We start from the raw sequence: 24,442 nt of genomic DNA, 5'->3' as shown, positions 1-24,442 counted from the left end.
ATGATGGCCTCTCAAATAGTTTGTGATTCCTCTAGACGTTTATACAGTAGAAGCCTGCTTCGTGGCTTAAATCCAAGCTAAGGAAACGAGTTAGAGGTCTGATGCAGAACTGCGAATTCAATGAACAGGAACACTACAGTACATTGCACTGTATGTGTGAGGAAAGCTGCCCCCTTCTGTTCCTTGTCGACCGAACAGAGGACTGTAAAAGATACCGCCAAGAAACTTTAGGATGCTGGTTGGAATCCAGCTCCAAAGAAGCCCCTTTGGGTGTTATGTAATCAAAAAGTTAGAACAGAGAATCTCCCTTTGATCAAAAGCGCAACAGAACTGTTTTCCGTGGAGCAGGTTTCAGACCCGTAGACCTGTTTTATTTGTAGGGCAGGGCGCATTCCCAAACGCGAATCTTCTGTTTTAGAAATGCTTTGGGCGGCGTGAAGTGAAAATAAGAAGTGGGCTCCAGATGCACATGGAAACAATCAAGTGTTTCATCCGAGCTGTTTCAAAGACTGCTCAACAGCTTTCCTTTTACAGAGGCCCAACGATTAATGATGGGGGTGCACCCTTCAATGTGCCTTACGACTCTAGGGAGTGATTGAGACGATTCGTAGCGTGTGTTCATTTCCCTCTATTCCCCATGTTGCAGTGGTAAGATGACGTAAATTCCTGCTTCGACACGTAACGGCATTATAATCAAGTACAGGAGCTGAGGGCTTTTGTTTTGTTTCGTTTTCTATGGCGTTCGTAAGCGCGCAAAACAAAGACAATTCCTGCGTCTAACACGAATGTAAATGCTTTTGAAAGTGCAGTGTGGTGCAGCTTGTAAAATCCTTGTCCACATTTGTGGTTTGTTGATGTTTTTTCTGTCTGCCAAAGTTGCATTTTGACATCCGGACGGGGAGACTTTATCATTTGAACGTGAAGCCAGCTTTAAACCCTCTGAGGCGTGTCTGTCTGCCGGCATGTATCTTGTGAAAGGTATTTTTTTTTTAACGGAGAGCGACTTTAATAAAGTTTCCGCAGCCACCTCGCACTCCGTGTTAGATTATAGGAGGAATGCGGCGGCGGCGAGCTCGCTGTAGTCGTGGCCGAGTAGTTAAGGCGATGGATTTGAAATCCATTGGGGACTCCCCACTCAGATTCGAATCCTGCCGACTACGGTGTCTGCCGCACATCACCTTGTGCCTGTGCAGCAAAGGCGAAGTGCCGCTTCTCCTTTCCTGGTACTATAAAAATGCTACATCGCTTGGTCCTGCTTCCATGGAAAGCAGTTCTTCAGGTAATTCTACTCTCTTACCAAAGCTGTTAGGTTCCTTTCCGTGGTGAGATGGGTTGTCATGCAACGCTGCCACATAGTGCCGACAGACAAGTGTGTTGCGAGAGAAGAGAAAAGTGTTTGAAGATTTAAGAGTGTCTTAGGTGGAGCCAAAATCAAGTGTCACAAATGCAAGTGGGAAGATTTCCAATGTTTAATATGGTCAAAATAAGCGGAAGTTACCAGCTGGTCCGGCACAGTCTGCCATGCTTTTGTCATATACTGTAAAGTGGTGTGGAACTGGGTGTCGAACTGGAGCCTCACCATTTGCATAAGTGAGGCTCCAGTTATACATCGAGTGTCACATTAAATGACAAAAATGAAGAGAGTTAAAGCACCTGGAGAGGTTTTCTTACAACTTTTGAGCTGACACAGTTTTGGAAAATGTTTCCTTCACGCTGCACTGAACAACATAGGCAGCCAAGAGTCTCCAAAACAAAACAGAATGGACAGATAGGAGAAAATTCCCACTCGTCCTGAAGTTCCCAAAATCCAGCACTGAGCGTAAACAAAGTGTCTAAGTAGCGTGGGAATGCTAACCCTAACCCTAGCTGGAGTTTGAGCAATCCGGCACTGAGCGTAAGAAGATGAGTCAAAGTAACGTCTAATCGGATTAGTTTCCTTAGAGCTGGTTCAGAGTTTGCTCAAGAGTTTACCTTTCACAGATGCGCAAAGAAGAATGTTGGGGGTGCACGCTTCAAGGCGCCTTACAGCTGTAGGGAATGATTCGAGACGATTCGTGGCGTGTGCTCGTTCCCATATACCGTACGACCCGGGGTGCAGTGCTAGGATGACGTACAATACTGCTTGGGCACGTAACGGCGTTATATGCAAGTGCAGGACGTGAGGGTTTTCGTTTGTTCGTTTTGTTTTGCTCTGCTTTGCTTTGTTTTGCTTTCCATCGCGTTGGTAAGAGCGTAAATAAAAAGGCGATTCCTGTGTCTACCACTAATGTAAGAGCTATTTCAAGTGCGACGTGGTGCGGCTTTTCAAATGCTTGTGGGCATTTCTCTGTTGTTGATTCTTTTTTTGTGTGTAACAAAGTGGCATTTTCATGTCCAGACGGGGAGACTTTATCATTCCGACATGAAGCCACCCTTAAGTCCTCTGAGGCGTGTCTGTCTGCAAGGCTTGTATTTTGGAAATGTTTTTTTGAAACGGAGAACGACTTTGAAATAGGCTTCCGCCGGCGCCTCGCGATCCAGGTAAGATTGTAGCAAGAACGCAGCGGCGGTGGGGCTTGCTGTAGTCGTGGCTGAGTGGTTAAGGCGATGGACTAGAAATCCATTGGGGTCTCCCCGCACAGGTTCCAATCCTGCCGACTACGTTGTCCGCCTTCAGTCGGTGTGTTTCGGCACAAGCAAAGAAGCGCGCCTCTTTGCTGTTCCTGGTGGTTTTAAAACGCCCAATCGCTTGTACCCGCTGCCTTGGAAATAAGTTCTTCAGCGTCCGCAAATGGCATTTTGCAGCTGGAAGCAGATGTCGACGCGTTTTGCACAGAGCACCAAAAAAGCGTCTTTTTTGAAGGCTCAGGCAGTGAGCATTGGTGGTTCAGTGGTAGAATTCTCACCTGCCACGCGGGAGGCTCGGGTTCGATTCCCGGCCAATGCAGTGGCTTTTGCAGCGAGCGGCTCCATCACTTGCATCCCCTTGCAACTCGCAACTGAAAACCCACTGAAGCTAAGCAGGTGTGAGCCAGGTCAGTACCTGGATGAGGATGAGCTACAGGGAAAAACAAAGCTTCCAGCTGGAAGCGGTGTTAATGGTGCCGGCGGGGGGGGCGCTCACCCTGAGGTCTGTGCGGGTCCCAATGCCCCAATATAGTGACGGAGATGCTGTGTTGTAAAAGGGTGCTGTCTTTTGGATGAGATGTAAAACCGAGGTCACAGCGCTCTGTGGTCATTCAAAATGACCACCAAAACCTTTGACAAAAGCTCTTGGTAATTGATGGTCTTCAATAATGCTTCTCCTTTAGGTACATTTTAAATCAGCTGAAAAATGCTGTGAAATGGGGGGGCACTTCAGGCCAGTGTAGGATTTGGGTTACAAGAACCATGAAACTGCACGAGAAAGCCCGTACACTGAATTACACAGCTTTCTATTCAAAGGAGGACAAAATTCCCTGAGTTTGATTTTTTGCAACACAGAGAGGAGCACTGTCGTGAGGCTGGTTAGCTCAGTTGGTTAGAGTGTGGTGCTAATAACGCCAAGGTCGCGGGTTTGAGCCCCGTACGGGCCAGGTCTAGGTCCAGGTCCCTGTTTGTGAAACAGGCAAATGACTGTCTCAGGGGCCCATTCCTCATTCTCAAGACACATGTATGCAGTATGTACACCGTGCATTCAGCAATAGGGACTGAATACACCACAGGTAAGGTTAGAAGTCATTCTGAGGTGCCACATATGAGGGATACAGCTAGGCATCCAAAATGTAGGGTTTGAGACCCTTCAGGAGTACTGCATCCTTTGAGACAGACCTGTGCATGTTAAACAAATGATCATTTCTTTTGGCATTAGGGACTAAATATACTAAACATATGATGCTAAAATGTTATTTTCACATATATTAATGTAATAAATGATTGCTTATGCTTTATAAACAAATCTAATTAAAATAAAAGCTTAAGTTTTGTATTTATCTTGTACCATAGAACAAGATTTTCTTTGTATTTCAAGCCCACAAAGTGTCCAAATGACGCACTACATGATATAAGGAAGATTATCACATGCATATCTGTATTATCTTTCTTATGAAAATGCATTCCTTTCATTACCTTTTACTTTTTAAAATGAACTCAAATTGAGTATAATGTAATAATTTAAGTAGAATAGATTCTAATAATATAATGATCCAGTGTTTTGCACTACTTCACTGCTTCACTGCTCTATGCCATCTGGAAATAAATCCTCAGACTGCTTACTGCCCTGGGCATGTACCAATAAATTAAAGGAGCACATCTGTTTATCACTGCGTTGAAGCAGGAGACACACAGTCTCTGCAAACACATCCTAGATACAGTGTTCCAGCACCTTTGACCTCATCCAGAACGTATCATTTCTTGAAAGGGATTGCTGTCCGAATGCACATCTGAATCCCAAACAGAATCTCTAGTAAAATACGATCATTTGTGAAACAGGCAAATGACTGTCTCAGGGGCCCATTCCTCATTGTCAGACACATGTATGGAATGCTTTCACCGTGCATTGAGCAATAGGGATTAAAAACACCGCAGGTAAGGTTAGATGTCATGTTCTATGATCATTTCTTTCAGCATTAGGGACTAAATATACTAAACGTATGATGCTAAAATGTTATTTTCACATATATTAATGTAATAAATGATTGCTTATGCTTTATAAACAAATCTAATTAAAATAAAAGCTTACGTTTTGTATTTATCTTGTACCATAGAACATGATTTGCTTTGTATTTCAAGCCCACAAAGTGTCCAAATGTTCTATGATCATTTCTTTCAGCATTAGGGACTAAATATACCAAACGTATGATGCTAAAATCCTGAAAAAAGGATGTGCTCCATCTCGTCAGTAGATTGGATTCCAAAACTGATTTGGGTCAATATACATTACCTTTGAAATTAAAGTACAGTCTACTGTAGGGAACCATCAACTTAGAAAGCATTGGCCTTCCCTGGGGGTCAGGTAGGTGCAAAAGATAAACCTTTATCCTATCTTTATCTTAAGATAAGTGGCCAAGCAGTATTTTTCCAAGTTTCACCAAGCACATCATGTTGCCATAGTAGACAAAGTTCTATAAAATGTTAAATAACTTTTAAAAAAAGCATCTTGGTCTTACAGTACTGTACAAGGTGAATTAAACTGTCCCTGGTAATAAAAAGTAATTAGAAGCATCTCAGAAACTTTATCTCTAGAAACATTAGCTGTTTTATATCATGTAATTTAGTGTGATGTTGTCAGAATTCAAGGACATTATCACACACAGAAATTGGTTCAGTTAAATCTAAAAAACACAGCTAAACATGGGTTTAAATGTAACAGAAGTCTTACCTCTTGTCAAAAGATTTAATTCAAGAAGCGATGTAATAAATTATTGCTTATGCTTTATAAAGAAATCTAATTAAAATAAAAGCTTAAGTTTTGTATTTATCTTGTACCATAGAACATGATTTTCTTTGTATTTGAAGCCCACAAAGTGTCCAAATGATGCACTACATGATATAAGGAAGATTATCACATGCATATCGGTATTATCTTTCTTATGAAAATGCATTCCTTTCATTACCTTTAACTTTTTAAAATGAACTCAAATTGTGTATAATGTAATAATTTAAGTAGAATAGATTCAGGTAGGAAATATAGAGTCATGATGTTTATGGCTGACATCATTTCACATGGGTGAATTTTAAGCTAAGAAATAAAAACATTTACAATGAAGATACCATTGCTTAATTTTAAATGCCTTTAAAAAATAAATACCTCCTGAGAATAATTTGCCACTCCCAGATCCTTGGTAAGGTACTGTTTGAATCCAATCAGGAGAGGAGCATCCAGGGAGTGCTTTCTATAGAGTCCAGCTTGGGCCACTCTCTTCCGGCCTGCTGATACTTTTTAACTACTCAGGGCCTGTAAGGATATAAAACACCGGTTTAAACATTTTATACCTATAAGACAAATTAGAATTTTAGTAAAAAATTGATACATCTGAAAAATAAAAAGTCTTACTGCTGATAGAGTTCTTCAGAGCTCACATCTTCCCCTTCCTTATCCGCTTCTGTTTCAGTTTCTAGAGCAGCCTCTGGCATCTCTTCCTCCTGGACAGCGGCCTCTTGCTCAGGGCCGCTGGAATGCAGGTAGATTCTTTTCAACATGCTTTTACATAATATGTTGTAACAATGATTTCAAAAAGAAACTACAGAAGCCTTACAGATTAAAAATATCTCACCTTGCCAATGTGTCTTCAGGCTTCCCATGTACAAAAAGGCCCAAGGACTCTAGCAGTCTTACAACCACTATCCTGTTTGCCTCACCAGACACGATCTCTATTCTGTGGTAATCCACGATGACCCCGTTCTTCAGGTGATTCATCATGTCCTCCCTCGCCTGTTGAGAGGCCATCCTGATCTTTTCTGCCGTGGCGTGCTTCATACACGCCCTCTTCAAGTGAGCAGGAAGCTGATCAAGAGTATTCAGGCACATCTTGCACACCAGGGGAATCCTCGCGGGTTTCCTTTGAAAATAAATAATACCATCTGTGTATAGAAACAAGCTAAGACTGATTTCTTAAATTATCCTTAATTTTCTCTCTCATAGTTTGAGCATAATGATTTTATTGCATTTATATAAGAATTGCTCATTGCTCCTAAATAAATAATGGTTTCATAAAAAAGTGAACACTTACTTGGTCTCAGTCACAGACTTTCCAATAGAAGCCATTGTGGAGTTCAGCAACTGCAGGTCCTAGAAGTGGGGAAGGAATTTTAAAAAAGAAATTGAATTACAATACAGAAGGAATGGCTGAGGGATCACTGAAATATATATATACAAATTCCAAAGACTGAGTCCATATAGAAACAACTACCTTTCATTTTCAGTATAAGAAAAAAAAACATTATCTTCCAAAGCATCATAAAATTGTCCCTTCTTCCAGACTCTACTTCTCTCTTGTAGTAGTATAGCAGACCTTTCCAGGTGAGCAGATCACAGAGTCTGAAATGAGCTTCCTCCATCAAGCAAAGTACCTGAACATGACTCTGTCTTCATAAAAGCGCTCCTGTAATAAAGAAATTAAATCCGAAATCAAGAGGGCAGTTGCCTACTGAAATACAAGAAGTCATCAATTTTAACCTAGCAACACATTAAAGGCTGCATCTATACAAGTACGATTCTAGAAATGCTCACCAGATTACGTTTTAAGAAGGAACTGCGCCTCAGGTTTCGCCGAGATCTTAACTCGGATGGCAGGATTCAGAGTCCGGAGTGTGGACTGATGGCGCACGGAGGGTCCATATACTGTGGATCCCTCAGTGATCTTCCGCGTATTCAAACCGCTAGCGTGTGACTCCCCTGTCCCCGTGACCTCATTGCTCTGCTCTCTCCTCTGTGCAGCTGAGCCCGACTCACGGTAAAATGGAAAAAAATATGCCCTCGACGTGAGATTTATTCTGGAGCGAGCCAGTGTTGCGCATAGCTGCCTTCAAAGCAGTTAACCCAGGTTCGATTCCCGGCCAACGCAGTTGCGAATGTTTTTAAATGCTGTCATGAGCCTTGGATTGTGACTAGCAAAGCGAAGCCTTTTGAAAGAGCTAAAGCACTGCAAAACGGAATTGAAGGAGAACCTTACAGGGGATTCTGAGCAGTGTCTGCATACATGCAGTCAGATAAAGGTGCCGAAAGCTTGAGCTACTCTCAATGTCATGCTGCCCTTCCCCGGAGTAAATCTGTTACATTGAAAGAATGCTTCTGGCAGGTTCAAAAAGGGACCCTTGTTAATTGGAGAAATCAATGATTTCGAATGAATTCTGTATGCGTTAAAAGACAGCTATACACAGAAAACACGCAGGACACTGCTCATGATGTTTCCCGAGCCGAAACACAGTGCGTTTTTCCAAGCCATTTGACAAAGCCCACCCACTGAAAACTGCAGCAGATCGTGTAAAGACGTTCAACTTTGTAACTACTGCACGCACAGGAAGCAGAATAAATTCCTCTTTTCAAACTGTCAAAGGTTTGCTTTGCGAACGCTGCAGGACATCGCACAATCTCTTTTGAATGGGGACAAACGATTTCTTATGGGGCGCAGTAAGTACAGACGTTTAAAATGCTCCACTCATGCCGACGATGCAGCATGAAGAAGCGCAACCTAACGTTTGACAGACAAAAGCCAGGCGCCGCTACGAGCAATATGAAACCAAACTGACAGCACACGGCGTTTCGCGCTGACACAAAAGTAATCTCGACAGACGCCGTTCTCTGCATAAAGCTGAAAGAGCTAAAGAGCGTTTCTGTTGAGACGTAACAAGCTCGTTTCTTTCTACCATGATATCACCGTGACCAAATCTGTCTTTAAACACCTTGCTCAGTCTCTGACGAGACTGTCAAAAATTGCTCTCGCCGATTGTATTGCAAACCGGCGGAAGCGGGGTATTGGGAAAAGTTTTCAACTAGCAATAATCGCGCCTCGGCTAAACCTCACAGGCTACGATACTGCCACTGCGCAAAGCTGACGGTTGCCAGGCAACCGCGGGGATCCTATGGAAATCGTTATCGATCGTCTCATGGCATGTCGTTGCTATAACGCTTCATATTTGTCGTCTTCTTCTTCTTCTAGCTTGAGGTTTTGAAGAATTTCATGACAGACAAGGGCTCCGTTGGGAACAAAGGGCGTTGTGAGAAAACCGTTGCTTATTTTCAGCAGCAGAAATACAACCCTTTAAATACAAGATGACAGAACAATGACGAAGGGCATGCCGGGAGGAACTCATGCACTACAGAGGAAAGGGGGCGGGCACGTACAGTTCACATTCAAGCCACAAGTACTCTTCTTGGATGTTGCACAAACAAATCCTAACGTCTTGAAAGCATTGCAGCATGTTTGTGTCCCACTTCCCGTGGCTGCGGGACGACTGACACAAACGGACAAACACAATCTGTGGCGTTTAGCGTGACATAGTCTTGCAGGCATAGTGCTGTCTCACTGCAATATTATACCGCTGGAGGAAACAGTCCATCTGGCCATGAAACTCATTTGAACGTCTAGCTACAGCAACTAACAATATCATGATTTATTCAGGATGTGTGGAATCAGCACGTCCCGGAGACAGCTTCCGAAATCATGAGCATTCTCTGGTGGTAGGGGCGTTCAAGATGGCGCTCAGGTGGGAGGTAAAGTTTAGTGGTTGGGGAGTTTTTTTGAGTTTTTCATGACCTGAATGTTAATTTTTGCTTTTTTTGACTACAGAAAAATAAGGACTTAACACTAGTTGTTTAAACTTCAGTTATAATTGAAAGAAAAAAAACCTTTTTAGGTTTAAAAAGTCCGATATGAGTAACACTGGGAAAAGAAAAGAGAGTGCTGGGTCTTCGAAGGAGAACTCTAAGATACCTCAATCGTATATGTATAGCACTACAAAAAAATCGATGGCAACTAAAGGGAAAAGTGAAGCAGCTGCAGGGGCAGCAAGAGGGCGGAGGCGCCGCGCGCCCGGCCGACGTGTTGGACCGGTGCGCTTTACGTGCTGAAATAAACACGCGACAGCCCCGAAATGTTTCCAGAGTGCTGTGCACTGAAGACTTGCCTGGTGCTCCTCCGTGCAGATTGTTTGTCCTCCTCCAGTGCGGGATGAGCCAACACAAGGGAGCGCATTCGCCAACATCCAGGCACGCAATGCGATTTGGAAAGCAGCTCCTTTCCAAAGAGTTGCACACGAACGATCCTTCAGTCCCGCTCGGGGGGCACGGAACCCCCGCCACACACAGCTTCAAGTAGCGAGTCAGGCGCCGGGGCTTTCGCTTATGGCCACACCACCCTGAACATGCCCGATCTCGTCTGATCTTGGAAGCTAAGCAGCGTCGGGCCTGGTTAGTACTTGGATGGGAGACTGCCTGGGAATACCAGGTGCTGTAAGCTTTTGCTCTCCCGGCCAGCAGGGGTCGCCGTTGGTGCCGTAGGCTTTGGGAGGAAAACCTGCAGGATGGAAAGGTGATCTATAGCCTCATCTCTAGAGATGTTTTGTTGCTGTGGCATGTGTGTGACCCATATTCAAAAAAAAAAACCCGTCTGTAAAACGAATATCGAAGCTGCCTCTAAATCTGCAAATGAAGATGAGTCGATAAACCACTCGTTTTTCGTATAACTAGACATATATTCATTTGTTACCGATTTCATTCATTGAGCACGGATACAATAGAGGTACAGCCATTCACTGTTTGACATGTCTGCACTGGTACAGAACCGAGCAATCAGAAAACGGGTGAAACTGTCTTTAGACTCAGCATACAGTACCGAGGCCCCCCATGACCAAATAAAGGCTAACCTCGATAATCAGCCTAAAGAACGCAGACTACAGCAAAACGACTGACTTTGAAAAGGGAATGAACGTCCGGAAGGAGTAGTGGAACTAGCTTGAGATGCTTCTCCGGACCCCTAACTAAAAGCCAGCGAGAACCAGCAGCGGCGTCCACTCCTGTCAACCGGGATCCTTCCGCAGCCACGCAGCTCGTGGTGTCCTAACCCTCCCGTATCTGATTTTGGACCAAGCACATCAGGGGAGAGCGCGAACGCAGTCCCCCACTACCAGAAATTATGCAGTCGAGATTCCCACATTTGGGGAATTCGCAGGGGTCAGCACAGCCGGAGTGCAATGGCCGAGCCTCGCCCTGGGCGAACCTCCTTCTTGATCAAGGTATCTCCCCTGCCAGGTAAGTATGAGTTAAACAGGCCCCTGCAAGCGGCCCGCACCCACAGCACAAATCGCGCAGCCTAGGCCACCTCCTCGCCCCGCACGCCACCGCCTCCTGCTGGGCCCACTCTTTCACACACTCACACGCCACACTAACACTCAAAAGTGTGGGCAAAACGAGAAAACGAGCGCGCCGTTTCCTACACATCTGCAGTCGCCGTTGCGGATTCGCAGCATGTCCCGGGATGCAATTCGGCCTCATTTGCATAACTCCAGACCGGCAGATCGCCACGCAAGCTCGCGACGTGCGCCTGCCACACACCGAACAAACCTTTTCAGCAATTTCCAAAAAACGGGCCTGCTCGCCTGCCCACAAGGCTCCGTCTCTTACCTGCTCTCCAGAGCCTGCTGCCTTCTGTGCTTTTCTCTCGGCACCGCTGCAGTGCACACAACTCCTGCAGCGGGAGGGGGGGAGAAAGTTCCCGCGCTCCGCCGCAGGGAAGGCTCGCTCCGTGCGCACACGTCCTTTCGATGCCAGTCCAACAAGTGCTCCGCATTAGCTGCGTCGGGGCTCCGGCGTGTCGCACCTCACCTCACCTCGCACTGCCCCCTCCTTGAATGTCTGCCGCTGGGCATGCCCCGCTCTCCTCCGCCTTATCTTATCGCGTGTGAGCACCGACAATGGCCACAATGCCGGGGAATGGCACCTGTAAAGTGTTAATTGGGGCAAAGGAACAGCCCGTCTCGTCTCGGGGGGGCCGGCTTCAGAGACAATACAGCAAACACAGCGGGGCGGGGGAAGAAGACGACACCACACATGCGGGTACATTCAGCTCCGGCGGGAACAAGACATTTGTCGGTCTTTTCAAGTGCCGAGAGCCGAGCAATCCTTCACTTGTATCGTTTCTCCCCGGTGACTAGATCTGGCCCTGCGACTCTCGACTGGGCTCACCCCCGGGGCAGCCCAGCAGGTGTAAGCCTGGCCGGCACCCGGATGGGAGATTCCACCCCGGAAAAGCTCCGGTTGCTGCTGCTCCTGCAAGAGGTGTGACTGGGACCAGTAGGGAGCGCTCACCCTGCGGGCTGTGTGGCTCTCTTACGCCCCAGCCTCCTGATGGCGACACTCTGCTGCACAAACAGGTGCCGTCCTTCGCGGGAGGCGTCAAACCGAGGTCCCGACCCTCCTTGGCCATTAGGAAACCCCAGGGCGTCTCTCAAAAAGAGACGCCGGGGGTGTCCCTCTGGTGTTAGTGCTCCCCTTTACCCATCAGTCGGGGTCTCCTCCTAATCCCCGTCTCACCTGTAACAATCAATGACGAGGCCCCCCTGTCCGTGAGATTTAGTACTCGCGCAAGAGACCGGGGGCAGAGCGCGAACGCGGTCCCCCGCCCCCCACAAAGTGGGCGCTCCGGGTTCCCTCTCGGGGCCCTGCAACACAGCGGAAGGGCAGCGAGAAGGAGCCTCTTGCTCTGACGCCGCGCGCCCGGCCGACGTGTTGGACCGGTGCGCTTTACGTGCTGAAATAAACACGCGAAAGCCCCGAAATGTTTCCAGAGTGCTGTGCACTGGAGGTTTTTGTCTGGTGAAGACTTGCCTGGTGCTCCTCCGTGCAGATTGTTTGTCCTCCTCCAGTGCGGGACGAGCCAACACAAGGGAGCGCATTCGCCAACATCCAGGCACCTGACTCGCTACTTGAAGCTGTGTGTGGCGGGGGTTCCGTGCCCCCCGAGCGGGACTGAAGGATCGTTCGTGTGCAACTCTTTGGAAAGGAGCTGCTTTCCAAATCGCATTGCGTGCCTGGATGTTGGCGAATGCGCTCCCTTGTGTTGGCTCGTCCCGCACTGGAGGAGGACAAACAATCTGCACGGAGGAGCACCAGGCAAGTCTTCAGTGCACAGCACTCTGGAAACATTTCGGGGCTGTCGCGTGTTTATTTCAGCACGTAAAGCGCACCGGTCCAACACGTCGGCCGGGCGCGCGGCGCCTCCGCCCTCTTGCTGCCCCTGCAGCTGCTTCACTTTTCCCTTTAGTTGCCATCGATTTTTTTGTAGTGCTATACATATACGATTGAGGTATCTTAGAGTTCTCCTTCGAAGACCCAGCACTCTCTTTTCTTTTCCCAGTGTTACTCATATCGGACTTTTTAAACCTAAAAAAAAATCGTTTTTTTTTCTTTCAATTATAACTGAAGTTTAAACAACTAGTGTTAAGTCCTTATTTTTCTGTAGTCAAAAAAAGCAAAAATTAACATTCAGGTCATGAAAAACTCAAAAAAACTCCCCAACCACTAAACTTTACCTCCCACCTGAGCGCCATCTTGAACGCCCCTACCACCAGAGAATGCTCACGATTTCGGAAGCTGTCTCCGGGACGTGCTGATTCCACACATCCTGAATAAATCATGATATTGTTAGTTGCTGTAGCTAGACGTTCAAATGAGTTTCATGGCCAGATGGACTGTTTCCTCCAGCGGTATAATATTGCAGTGAGACAGCACTATGCCTGCAAGACTATGTCACGCTAAACGCCACAGATTGTGTTTGTCCGTTCGTGTCAGTCGTCCCGCAGCCACGGGAAGTGGGACACAAACATGCTGCAATGCTTTCAAGACGTTAGGATTTGTTTGTGCAACATCCAAGAAGAGTACTTGTGGCTTGAATGTGAACTGTACGTGCCCGCCCCCTTTCCTCTGTAGTGCATGAGTTCCTCCCGGCATACCCTTCGTCATTGTTCTGTCATCTTGTATTTAAAGGGTTGTATTTCTGCTGCTGAAAATAAGCAACGGTTTTCTCACAACGCCCTTTGTTCCCAACGGAGCCCTTGTCTGTCATGAAATTCTTCAAGACCTCAAGCTAGAAGAAGGAGAAGACGACAAATATGAAGCGTTACCGCAACGACATGCCATGAGACGATCGATAACGATTTCCATAGGATCCCCGCGGTTGCCTGGCAACCGTCAGCTTTGCGCAGTGGCAGTATCGTAGCCTGTGAGGATTAGCCGAGGCGCGATTATTGCTAGTTGAAAACTTTTCCCAATATCCCGCTTCCGCCGGTTTGCAATACAATCGGCGAAAGCAATTTTTGACAGTCTCGTCAGAGACTGAGCAAGGTGTTTAAAGACAGATTGGGTCATGATGACATCATGGTAGAAAGAAACGAGCTTGTTACGTCTCAACAGAAACGCTCTTTAGCTCTTTCAGCGTTATGCAGAGAACAGCGTCTGTCGAGATCACTTTTGAGTCAGCGCGAAACGCCGTGTGCTGTCAGTTTGATTTCATATTGCTCGTAGCGGCGCCCGGCTTTTTTCTGTCAAACGTTAGGTTGCGTTTCTTCATGCTGCATCGTCGGAGTGAGTGGAGCTTTTTAAACGTCTGTACTTACTGCGCCCCATAAGAAATCGTTTGTCCCCGTTCAAAAGAGATTGTGCGATGTCCTGCAGCGTTCGCAAAGCAAACCTTTGACAGTTTGAAAAGAGGAATTTATTCTGCTTCCTGTGCGTGCAGTAGTTACAAAGTTGAACGTCTTTACACGATCTGCTGCAGTTTTCAGTGGGTGGGCTTTGTCAAATGGCTTGGAAAAACGCACTGTGTTTCGGCTCGGGAAAAATCATGAGCAGTGTCCTGCATGTTTTCTGTGTATATCTGTCCTTTAACGCATACAGAATTCATTCAAAATCATTGATTTCTCCAATTAACAAGGGTCCCTTTTTGAACCTGCCAGAAGCATTCTTTCAATGTAACAGATTTACTCCGGGGAAAGGCAGCATGACATTGAGAGTAGCTCAAGCTTTCAGCACCCGTATCGGACTGCGTGTATGCAGACACCGCTCAGAATCCCCTGTAAGATTCTCCTTCAATTCCGTTTTGCAGTGCTTTAGCTCTTTCAAAAGGCTTCGCTTTGCTAGTCACAATCCAAGGCTCATGACAGCATTTGAAACCAATGGCCGGGAATCGAACCCGGGTCAACTGCTTGGAAGACAGCTATGCTCACCACTATACCACCAACGCACGCCCACAGGCACCCTGCAGGACACCACCAGAGAATGCTCACGATTTTGGAAGCTGTCTCCGGGACGTGCTGATTCCACACATCCTGAATAAATCATGATATTGTTAGTTGCTGTAGCTAGACGTTCAAATGAGTTTCATGGCCAGATGGACTGTTTCCTCTAGCGGTATAGTATTGCAGTGAGACAGCACTATGCCTGCAAGACTATGTCACGCTAAACGCCACAGATTGTGTTTGTCCGTTCGTGTCAGTCGTCCCGCAGCCACGGGAAGTGGGACACAAACATGCTGCAATGCTTTCAAGACGTTAGGATTTGTTTGTGCAACATCCAAGAAGAGTACTTGTGGCTTGAATGTGAACTGTACGTGCCCGCCCCCTTTCCTCTGTAGTGCATGAGTTCCTCCCGGCATGCCCTTCGTCATTGTTCTGTCATCTTGTATTTAAAGGGTTGTATTTCTGCTGCTGAAAATAAGCAACGGTTTTCTCACAACGCCCTTTGTTCCCGACGGAGCCCTTGTCTGTCATGAAATTCTTCAAAACCTCAAGCTAGAAGAAGAAGAAGAAGACGACAAATATGAAGCGTTTCCGCAACGACATGCCATGAGACAATCGATAACAATTTCCATAGGATCCCCGCGGTTGCCTGGCAACCGTCAGCTTTGCGCAGTGGCAGTATCGTAGTGTGAGCCTTTGTGAGCCTGTGAGGCTGGTATCGCTCTAGGTTGAGCCTAGGGGGTTAAGGCCAAGCAGCAGCTGAGCTGGGTGGGATCCGGCAGCAACGTTCTCTCTCTCTGCTCTCTCCTCTCCTCTCCCCTCTCCCTTTCTCTTGCTCTGCCTCCTTGGCCTCTTGGCTGGAAGTGGGTACACGTGGCCTGCCCGCGGTGCTTGCTTTCTTCCTCGAGACTCGGAAGCGCTATCCACTCCCTCTCTCTCTCGCTCTCTCTCTCTCCCTCTTTCTCCGCCTCCTTGGCCTCTTGGCTGGGAGTAGGTACACGTGGCCTGCCCGCGGTGCTTGCTTCCCACCTCGAGACTCAGAAGCACTATCCGCTCCCTCTCTCTCTCGCTCTCTCTGCCTCCTTGGCCTCTTGGCTGGGAGCAGGTACACGTGGCCTGCCCGCGGTGCTTGCTTTCTTCCTTGAGACCCGGAAGCACTTTCCGCTCTCCTCTCTCTCTCTCCTCCTGCGCCTCCACCTAGCTGGGCTTTGCCCACAAGGACAAAGGCCAGGGCTCCCTCGCTGCTCCTTTAGCTCTTTTTTGCTCTCTCTCTTTCCCTCCTTTTTTTTTCCCTCTTTCTCCCTCAGAGATGGCAGACAAGAGGACACTGATCCGGTTCCACTGGACAAAGAAGACAGAGCCGATGCCGACTGCAAAGGCCTTCTTTATGACCTTCCTGCGAGGGATCTTGCAGTTGGTGGCCGGAGATCTCTACTGCCTCCAGGACAACAACGCAGAGAGATACATGGAGGCCTACATGGCTACGGACGCATCGTACGAAAAGGCAACGAGACTGATCAGGGAGAAAGGTAAGCACCCTGGTTTCTCTGATTTCAGGCCGGAGCCTATGAGGAAGACGAATCAGAGGACCATTACGGTTTGCACATACAATCCCTACGTACCAGCGGAACGGGTAACAGCGTACCTAAGGAGGTATGTAACCGTGGTGGGAAAACCGACAGAGGTCAGGGACGAAGGCGTCTGGTACGGCAAACGCCAGTACCGAGTCCTCCTGAAAGAGGACCCAGAAGGCGTCGACGGCTTCCAGCACCCCCCGGCTCGCTTCAACATCGGAGCCGACAGGGGGTACCTCTACTACCCCAGGATGCCGGATTTTTGCAGCAAGTGCAGACAGTCCGGCCACAAGACAAACACATGCGACATCGTCAGATGTCACAACTGCAATGAGGACTGGCACCTGGCAAAAACCTGCCGGGCAGCCAAAAAGTGCGACGGATGCGGCGCCGAGGGACACCTCCTTCGCCAATGCAAGGTAAGCAAACCTTCGTTTGCGCAGGTGGTGGAAGCCGGCAGGCAGAAACCGGTCTCCAGACAAAGGGAGAGGGCTGAGAACAAAGAACCCGCACCTCCCCCGCTGAGAACCGAAACTGCCGAGGCCACACCCCCAGCCGCATCGGTGCCACAAGATGGCCGCCAGGAAGAGGGACAAGATGGCCGACCGGAGGAAGGGCCCTGCATAACTCCCAGCAAAAAGGGAAAGCGAAAGCGGGAGAAGAGACCCAGGGCGGATCCACCTTCGGAAGGACATAAAAAGAGAGTGGTAAGGGAAAACCGTTTCCTCGTCCTAGAGGAAACGGAACTTTCTTCCCTCGAGGCCCAGGAACAACCGGAGGAGGCGCTTCAGGAAATGGAAACCCTCCCCCCCGAGGCCCAGGAAACGGAACCCCCCTCCCCCGAGTCCCACGGACAAAAGGAGGAGGCAGCCCAGGAAGAGGTAACCCCCTCCCCCGAGGCCCAGGGACAACAGGAAGGGGCAGCACAGGAAGTCGGAACCCCCTCCCCCGAGGCCCAGGAACAACAGGTAGAGGCAGCCCAGGAATTGGAGCCCCCCTCCCCCGAGGCCCAGGAGAAATTGGAGGCCCCCGAAACTCCCGGAAAAAGGGAAGAAAGGAGCCTTCCCGAAGCGGTGGCGGAGAGTATCCTCGAGGACGACGAGGATTATTTCGAAGCCGCCCTGGAGCCCGGACTAATGGTAGGGCTGGACCTGTCCAGCATGTTTACTTTTCAGTCCCCAGCGAAACCTGGAGGGAGCCCAGCATATTCCCCCCAGGACCCGAATGAGAGGAGTTACATCTAGGCTAAACAGTGCCAAGATGTAGACTCCCAAGTTTCTACTGTAAGTACAGAGAGGAGGTTTAACTTTCACTAGTTTTAATCATGACTGTGAAACTAACCTTCCTAACAACCAACGTGAGAGGGCTGAGAGACCCGGTGAAAAGACGGGGAGTCTTTCATGATCTGGCCTCAAAGTCTTTCTCAGTTTGTTTCTTACAGGAGGTCCACCTGAAGGATGAAAGCGACAAGCTGACATTCACCAGGGAATGGACGAAGGGAGAATCATGCTGGAGCGTAGGAGGGGTCCACTCTTCCGGAGTGGGAATCCTCCTCCTCAAAAACTGGAGGCCGATCACGATGCTCTGCGTGGACGTAAAGATCCTGTCCAAGCTCCTGACCGGCAGACTGAGAACCGCCCTCCCCCACATCATCCACAGCGACCAGACGTGTGGGGTGGAGGGGCGATCCGTCAGCTGGAACTTCCAGCTGACCAGAGACGCCATCGCCTGGGCCGAGGACCGGAACGTGCCCATGATGGTGGTCAGCCTGGACCAGGAGAAAGCCTTCGACAGAGTGAACCACAGCTATCTGTTCAGGGTGCTGGAACGCTTCGGTTTCGGAGAGAGTTTCAGCCGCTGGATTCAGATTCTGTACTCTGACGTGGGCAGCAGAGTGAACGTGAACGGAAACCTGGGGGATTTCATTCCCCAGGAATCCGGAGTACGACAGGGCTGCCCCCTTTCACCCCTTCTCTATGTTCTCTTCACAGAGACCTAAGCAGAGGTGGTGAGACGGGACCCCGTCATCGACGGCCTGGAGATACCGGGAGGCGCGGGGGAAACCCTGAAGATCTCCCAGTACGCCGACGACACAACGCTGTTCCTGAGGTCGGACAGGGGGTTGAGGAGGGCCCTGCAGGTCATGGAGCAATACTCCAGAGCCTCGGGGTCGAAGCTCAACCACCGAAAGAGCAAACTGAAGTTCTTTGGGCCCTGGAAGCACAGGACGACGGCGCCGGAGGGTCTCGAGCTCTGCACGGAGCCCCTCAGAATACTTGGGGTTTCCTTCCAGAGCCGGGACAACGAGACCAACAACTGGACTGAGAGGATCGCCAAGATGAACACGAAGCTGGGTCTATGGAAAACGCGGTCGCTGTCCTACACGGGGAAAGTGATGGTGTTGAAAGCAGACGTCCTGCCGGCTTTGGTTTACCTGGAGGTGGTGTACCCGCTGCCGGCCAGACTCAGACGAGCGCTGCAAGGGATGATCTTCGGCTTCGTCTGGGGCGGCAGGTACGAGTGCATCACGAGGAACCGGATGTGTCAGCCGGTCGAGGAAGGGGGTCGAGATGTCCCACATTTCCCCCTGAAACTCGACTGCATCTTCTTCTGCAACCTCTGTCGGGCGCTGCGGGAGCCCATCGGCCACAAGTACCAGTACTTTGTCAGGCTGTGGCTCTCCATCCCGATGAGGCACTTGGTCCAGTGGTCAAACACTTGGCCCAAGGCAGAGAGGCGACCAGAGCTCTACACCCACGCTGTCAAGTGGAGCAGGAGGTACGAGGCCACGAGACAGCCAGAGCTCTGCACCAACCACAGAGCTCTGTACAAAGAGGTGAGGGGGCATCTGGTCGAAAGAACTGGACAACGAACTGAAGGACCTCAACTGGATGGCCGTACACAAGAGACTGGCTACCAGAGAGGTCCTCTACAGACACTCGATCTCCAGGAATCCGCATTGCCCCCGGGACACGTGTTTCGTCGAGGAGACTCAGGAGCACGTTTTCTGGAGCTGCCCCTTCTCCAAGGCGGTGTGGGGCAGAATGGACAACATAATGCAACTCCTGGAAACGAATGCGGTGCTCAGCTACCAGTACATTCTGCTGGGGCTGGCACCTACCGGACTGGACAGGGGGACGCAGTTCCTGATGTGGCTGCTGCTGTCCCTCACAAAGAAAGGCCTGTGGGACGCGAGGAACAATCTCATCCGGCACAACAACAAGTGGGGAGCGAGGGACCTGGAAGAGAGGATCCTGGCGGACCTCAGGAGGAGGATGAAGCACGACGTTGCTAAATGGGGTTTCTCCACGGCAAAGGAGCGCTGGAAAGGCCTATGGACCCTGTACAGGGATTAATGGTTTACAGCAAGCGGTAGGGTTTGGAGGGACTCTCATAATAGCGCAAATCCGCCCACCCTTGCAAGGATTGATAACGGACAATCACCGCCGTTCCGCCGATGTTTTAATTTTGTGGAGTGTTATCGTGTGAGATGTTTCCTTTTGAGATGTGTTTTTTTTCGGAATAAAGTATATTTTATAAGAAAAAAAAAAAGATTGTACCATAAAGATTTCCATGGAGAGGACTATGGTTTCCTGCAGGACTATGCCGGTAGGAGGACCAGGTTCCACAACTTCAAGGGGCTGTGTCGAGGTGATCCACAGTACTGTCAGGACCAGCCGTGGCAGTTTTAGGATTCCCATTCTGGAACATAGATGAGGCACATGGTACAGTTCCACTATAATTTTGAATATATTTTCCTAGCATACTAACCACCGTTCGGTTTGCCCTTTCTGCCTGGCCCGAGGATTGAGGGTGGTAGGAGATATGCAACTGGATCTTGACCCCAAGCATATTCCACAGGGTTGCCATTACTGTAGCTGTGAAATGGGTTCCCCGATCCGAGTCCACGGTCAGGGGGAATCCCCATCGACTGAACACATGGTTCACCAACAGCACTGCAGTTGTCTCTGCCGTGTCGTTGGGTGCTGGGAGGCACTCAATCCATTTTGTGAATGCACACGTAACAGTGAGGAAATATTTGTTCCCTCTGGATGACCTCACCAGTGGCCCCACCCAATCCATTTGAAGATTGGACCAGGTGAATGTCATGCCCTTTTTCTGGAGTGGTGCACGGTGCAAGGGCCGTGATGGTTGGAACTGGCTACACGTCAGACACCCCTTTACATACGCGGCGATGTCTTGGCCCATGTGAGGCCAGAATGCCACCTGCTGGATAGTGTCGTATGTAGCCTTGATTCCCCGGTGACCCCAACAGGGTTCGTCATGAGCGTGTTGGATCATGACCCCCCGATGACAGTGGGGAACTACCCACTTTGGGACACCTTGTGCAACTGGTACACAAACCAACAACCCCTTTATAATTTTTAGGTTGTCTTTCACCTCTGCCAGCTCCTTCAGCTCCAGAGACTGGCTCAGCACCTGCTCCGAAAGAGGTTGACGCACTGGGTCAGCGATATGCTGATACATTTGCCCAATTGCTGGGTCCTGTTTCTGCATTTCCGCAAGATCGGTGTTAAAACCCTGTGACCCAAGCACTACAGATTGAGGGTCAGCTCCGACATCCTGTCTAGCCCTGCTTCGGGTGACCGTCTTGACCTCAGCCACGAATTCTGGGGGTAGCCATTCCTGCTGGAACTGCCAGGGTTCACCCTCTAAGGCGCCAGATTTGGCCAACCGGTCGGCCTCATCATTCCCGTCTTTGTCGGGTCCCTTCACCTGGAAGTGTCCCTTCACCTTCCTCCAGTAAACCATCATTCCAGCCTCGGTCGTGAGCTTGTCACTGGCCAGGAACAACTCTTTGTTCTTTACTTCCTTGCCCCGGGCATTTTTCATGCCGTTACCCTTCCAATACGGAACGTGAGACACGAAGCTATGTCGGGCGTAGTTCGAGTCACTACAGATGACAAACTGTTTAAGGCCATGTGTCAGGGCCTGCTGGAGGGTGATCAGCACCCCAGCTACTTCCGCATACTGACTAGTCTTTGGTCCTAGCTTATAGCGGGTCGGCCCACAGGGAGTATTGTCTTGCCAGACTACTCCTACCCCTGCTAGCACCTGCTGTTCGTGGCGAAAAGAGCAACCGTCAACATAGGCCATGGGTAAGCCCTGGCCCACGTTTTCATCGTAGTACCAATGATTGTTCGGTAGCTCAGCAGCGGGAATTGTTTCTGGAGCTTCCATGTCAGTGTCACAGCCATGACACACTTGGCCCAAAGCCAGGCCCTGTCCCAGGTACATTTTCTTGCTCTGTGCATAACGTACCTCTATCTCATAGCCTTGTAGGGCCATCATTCATGCCACAATCCTGCTATTTGACACCCTGCCCGCTTTCAGTCTCTGGCTATACAGGAATGTCACAGGTTGGTGGCAAGTTTCGATGATGATCTTTTGTCCCCCAACATAACTACGGAAGTGTTCTACCGACCAGACCGTAGACAACAGGGCCTTCTCGCAGTCCAAGAACTTTTGCTCCACTGGGCTCAGGGCTCGACTGGCATATGCCACCACCCTTCGCTCTTGGTTATATTCCTGACTCAGAGCAGCCCCAAGGCAGTGCTCTGAGAACCCTGCTTCAAGGTAGAAGACCTTATTTTTGTCAGGGTAGGCCAAGCTCGGCGCACTACCGAGTCTGCGCTTCAGCTCCATCACAGCCTGTTCTGGGGAAGGCCCCCACTCAAAGGGCACGTCTTTCTGCAACAGCTTGTGGAGGGGCCTTGCTATTTCAGCGTAATCCTCAATGAACTGCTGGGAATAATTACATACTCCCAGAAAGCTGCGCAGTTCAGACAGGTTAGTGGGCGACTTCATATTCTGGATAGCTTGGACTCTGCTGGACTGTGGCTGTATGCCTTGGGCTCCAACCAACAGTCCCACGTACTCCACTTGGGTCCTACACCACTGTCCCTTAGCCAGGGACAGTTTGGCCCCTGCACAGGAGAGCTGGGTCAACACATGCCTGATCTCGGCCATGTGTTCTTCCCAGGTCTGACTCCGCATCAGAATATTGTCCACATAGACCAGGTTGCCCCTGGCGGCTGCATCACTCATGGCTTTGTGCAGAAATATGTTGAACTCCGATGGGGAGTTGGAATACCCAAAGGGGCATCGATTCCAGGTGAACTGCCTGTTTCCAAAGGAAAAGGCCAGTTTGTACTGGTCTGTTGGTTCTACCTTAAGGGTCCAGAACGCATTGGCCACATCCACTGTGGTGAAATATTTCGCTGTTGTCACCTTGGCTAACTCTTGATCTAGGTAGATCATTGGCCATCGTGACAAAGGAACCTGTTTATTCAGCTGCCGGTAGTCAATGGTCAGACGCCATTTACCACTGGGTGTCAGCACCGGCCACAGTGGGGAGTTATAAGTGGAGTTACACTCCCTTATGATCTGACGCTCTAGTAGAGCATCCAACGTCTGCTTTATGGACTCGTATGCCGTGAGGGGAATGCGATACTGCCTGACATAGGTTGGGCGGGCACCAGGGGCCGTGGGAATGCGCACTGTGTTCAAATCCGTCACCCCGCAGTCATAGGCGTCCCGTGCAAACACTTCCCGGAAATCCTGGAAATTCTGACGCAGCTGCTGACGCTGGCTTTCCATTTCCAGGGCATCTGCCTTACCAACCTGTTCCTGTACCTGCTCTAGGAACCCCGCTTTTGACGGCATGGCGGTATCCTGGGTCGCACTCTCGGCTGAGTGGTCCATCGGAACACCTGCGTGTACTGTGTACACAACCATCTCATCCTTATCGCTAAGGTCCACCCTGCACACCTCCTGGTTGCAGAATCCCTCTATTGGCATAATTGCAATCATCCGCCGAGGGTAGGTGTAGTACACCTGCTCGGTTCCCCCCTCCCTGGCCAAGGGACCAGGGAGCTGCCCCAGTACTGGGATGGCCAGTTCGAAATCATAGAAACCATTGTCAATTACCAGTCCCATGTCAGTGCGAGCAGGGATTTTGACATCTTGTTTTGCTATGTTCTGCACCAACAGGCAGGTGGCTCGGCCATTCCGTTCCAGTCTGGGGGGTACAACAGACTGCTAGGTTCAGTCTGATAAACTGAGCTGATGGTTGGAAGAAAACCATCTCAGCGTCCATTCTCTGTCCCTTCTTTAGGCGTACCGGAAACCCTGCTGTTGACGCAGGAACGATCAGGTCCGATTCGTTTACTACCTGGTAGGCCTGAGGAATCGTCTGACCTGACCGAATGTTCTCGGGGTCGCCGCTTAGAGAGTGGGCATCTGGGTCCACCCGTGTCCACAGCACACTGTTTACTGTGTCCAGCTGGGCGCCCAGTCGAACCAATAGGTCTGCACCAATACAGACCGAATGGGTCAGCTGAGGTGCTACCTGGAAGTAGTGAGCAAACTTCCTTTTTCCGATGGAGATGGAAGCTACACAGCTTCCTTTGCTCCAAATGGACCTATGAGGTGGGGGTGCCCACCACAGAACCTGTGACTGTGTCACCAGGGTCACCTGACAGCTTCGCGACAGGTCCTCGAACAGACCTTCACTGATTATGGACTTCTCAGAGCTGAGGCTAAGAATTACATCATCAACCTGCACTTCTGCCACCTGGACCCCCTCCCACCACCATGGGGTGGTAGTCCTGGTCCCCCTGAGGTACCAGGGTGCACAGAAAGGACTCCTATTCATTACCGGACAGGGAGATCCACTCTTCTTCAGGGATGAAAAGGGGGTGTGCTTTACCTGGCGGGTCAAGCAGCTGCTTGGAGCACTGCTCCTGTAGTTGGGAGACCGTGGGAGTGCTGGCCTGGGCAGGACTTCCCTGTAGTTTTGGAAAGCAAGAAGAGACATTTATTCTCGTCCAGAGGAACCAGGAGGAACCTCCAACTCAGCTATAGTGTTCAGTGGGCACTGTGTGATCACAGCATAACCACTGAATCCCCCTTTTTGCTGTGCAACAGGCTTAGGGTTTTTGACCTGAACCCACAATTTTCCACGCTGGCAGTCCACCAGAGGCTCCAGCCTGTCAAGCAGGTCTTGGCCAATGAGTAGTGGCTCTGTTTTAAACCTAGAGATGTAAACAGGATGCACCACATTCATTGGCCCGAACCTAAGTGCCACCCACACTCGGTGTGTGATCCTGGCATGATCCTGGGTATAGCTGGAAATATCTATCTTACACGGTTCT

General features: G+C 49.6%; 4 non-coding genes across 4 annotated transcripts; 2 read left to right on the top strand and 2 right to left on the bottom strand.

The window, feature by feature from the left end:
- Positions 1–8,370: 8,370 nt before the first annotated feature.
- LOC138229455 (U4 spliceosomal RNA) lies at positions 8,371–8,512 on the bottom strand. The gene has a single exon (XR_011185866.1). It is a non-coding gene; the product is annotated as a U4 spliceosomal RNA (small nuclear RNA).
- Positions 8,513–9,798: 1,286 nt separating this feature from the next.
- On the top strand, positions 9,799–9,917 carry LOC138229326 (5S ribosomal RNA). The gene has a single exon (XR_011185757.1). It is a non-coding gene; the product is annotated as a 5S ribosomal RNA (ribosomal RNA).
- Positions 9,918–10,552: 635 nt separating this feature from the next.
- Positions 10,553–10,716, bottom strand: LOC138229354 (U1 spliceosomal RNA). Its single transcript, XR_011185774.1, has one exon. It is a non-coding gene; the product is annotated as a U1 spliceosomal RNA (small nuclear RNA).
- A 2,931-nt stretch (positions 10,717–13,647) lies between these two features.
- On the top strand, positions 13,648–13,789 carry LOC138229457 (U4 spliceosomal RNA). The gene has a single exon (XR_011185868.1). It is a non-coding gene; the product is annotated as a U4 spliceosomal RNA (small nuclear RNA).
- The last annotated feature ends 10,653 nt before the right edge of the window (positions 13,790–24,442 follow it).

Source organism: Lepisosteus oculatus, unplaced genomic scaffold (assembly GCF_040954835.1).
Source record: "Lepisosteus oculatus isolate fLepOcu1 unplaced genomic scaffold, fLepOcu1.hap2 HAP2_SCAFFOLD_45, whole genome shotgun sequence".
Classification (NCBI taxonomy): domain Eukaryota; kingdom Metazoa; phylum Chordata; class Actinopteri; order Semionotiformes; family Lepisosteidae; genus Lepisosteus; species Lepisosteus oculatus.
Note: the sequence above shows the minus strand (reverse complement) of the source record. Positions and strands in the feature narration are given on the sequence as shown.